This window comes from Mus pahari, chromosome 5, assembly GCF_900095145.1.
Source record: "Mus pahari chromosome 5, PAHARI_EIJ_v1.1, whole genome shotgun sequence".
Classification (NCBI taxonomy): Eukaryota; Metazoa; Chordata; class Mammalia; order Rodentia; family Muridae; genus Mus; species Mus pahari.
In genome coordinates this window covers 47,872,938-47,874,992 of record NC_034594.1, presented here as the reverse complement: position 1 = coordinate 47,874,992, position 2,055 = coordinate 47,872,938, and the positions used below count along the sequence as shown (strand labels likewise).

Sequence of the window (2,055 nt, the reverse complement as noted above, 5' to 3'; positions counted from 1 at the left end):
AATACTCATTTATTCATTTCTCATAATATTTTCTAAAATATAATTTCCATTTACAATATTCCTTGAGTTAAACACTTCCCCCAGCTGCTGTTTTTATTTATCAAAGCTATTTTTTTCCTGGTACCTGCTTGTTTTTACTACAAATTGAATACAAAATATGCTATAAAACATTGAGAAAAGTTCCTATCTTTAAGACCTATTGTTTCACTGCTGATTAAAAAACACAGAACTTGGGACCGCGACATCATCTTCCAGTAACTTGCCAACATGAGGAAGACAAAGGGAAAGAGGAGAGGCACCCGGTATATGTTCTCTAGGCCTTTTAGGAAACATGGAGTTGTTCCTTTGGCCACATACATGTGAATCTATAAGAAGGGTGATATTGTGGACATCAAGGGAATGGTCACTGTTCAAAAAGGAATGCCTCATAAATGTTACCACGGCAAAACCGGAGGAGTCTACAATGTCACCCAGCATGCCGTGGGCATCATTGTAAACAAGCAAGTTAAGGGCAAAATTCTAGCCAAGAGGATCAATGTGCGGATTGAGCACATCAAGCGCTCAAAGCGCAGAGACAGCTTCCTGAAGCCGGTGAAGGAGAACGATCAGAAGAAAACAGAAACCAAAGAGAAGGGCACCTGGGTTCAGCTGAAGCGCCAGCCTGTGCCACCCAGAGAAGCACACTTTGTGAGAAGTAAGGGAAAAGAGCCTGAGCTGCTGGAGCCCATTCCATATGAATTGATGGCCTAATGAACAAAAAGAAATAAAGTACCAGGACTGCAAAGTGTTTCCCTTAAAAACAAAACAAAACAAAAAACAAACAAACAAGCAACCCAAAACTTAAAGCCTGCTACACGCCAATTTTCTTTTATTTTTTCCTTCACCCGATCTTTCTCTCTTTCCTTGTTGCTGTTGTTTTAGGTGTTTGTTTACTGAGGAGCACAAGCAGGCTGGCTTAAGTCACTGAATCAGACCACCTAAACATTTCACTAGAGTTGATTTTCTAAAAAAGATTCTGAGAAAAGGGTTCCAAATGTGTAAATATTCATTGCGTAGCTTTGAAGAGGGAAGTAGTGGAAATATTTATAGCTTTTTCCCAGGGGCGTATGAGAATCCTAGTATGAAGGGGACCTTCCTGTAGCCAGAGGCCGTGACTCTGGGTTTGGACTGACTCTGCAACATTAGCTTTAAGTTAATGGGGACTGTCAGCTAGAGTGCACCCACCTGTCACTTTCATAGTGAATGTGCGAAAGCCAAACTGATGAAATTTAATTTCTCCTTGATATGCCATCATCCCCACCTCTCAAACGATCAGAAATTATGGAGAGATTCAGCCTTCAAGCTAATGGTTTCAAAGAAAAAGAAAATGGCCTGTGTGCTTTTACTGCTGTCGGTGGCTCTATTAGCATTCCCTTGTATTCATTTAAAACACACAGTAGGAGAATAGCATTGCTTAAATATTTGGCTGTATAAGCACACGGGTGAGTATTTTAATAAAAGTAGAAAAAAGAAAAGGGGAGAAAACATAGGAATGGGATGCAATTGGTTGATGGTTAACAAAGCCCATTCCTATTGTTGATTTTGTTTTGTTTTGTTTTGTTTTTCGAGACCTATTGTTGATTTTTAAAAACACAACTTAGCTTTTGTCTGGGAGACAGGCAATCTTTCCTGGTCATCCTGATAGGAATTTACTCATTTACTCATTTAAGAGAAATGTCCCATTTTCAACAGACACTGTATGAGCTCCCCGAAAAATGTTGAGCTTGTACAAGATGCGCACACACCCAGTGTTGAACATTTTTTTTTTTGAACCCTGCTTCAGATTGGAAATGAATATATCTATTAATTGCGGTTGTTTTCCATGTTTTAGTGAAAGCAGCCATGAATAAATACATTGCTTACTGCAAACAGTGAGCATGGGTGATGCTTCGAGTCACAGGATTTTTAGAAATTTGAATTATTTTCTACAATGTTCTTGTTTTGAATGAGAAGTCCTGGCAGTTTTAGAGGAGGGTAGCTCAACAGGAAATTCCAAGGATCCCTCTTATTGCTATT

At 39.2% G+C, this 2,055-nt stretch overlaps 1 pseudogene; it reads left to right on the top strand.

The window, feature by feature from the left end:
• The first annotated feature begins 267 nt into the window (after positions 1-267).
• LOC110322689 lies at positions 268-750 on the top strand (annotated as a pseudogene).
• Positions 751-2,055: the final 1,305 nt, after the last annotated feature.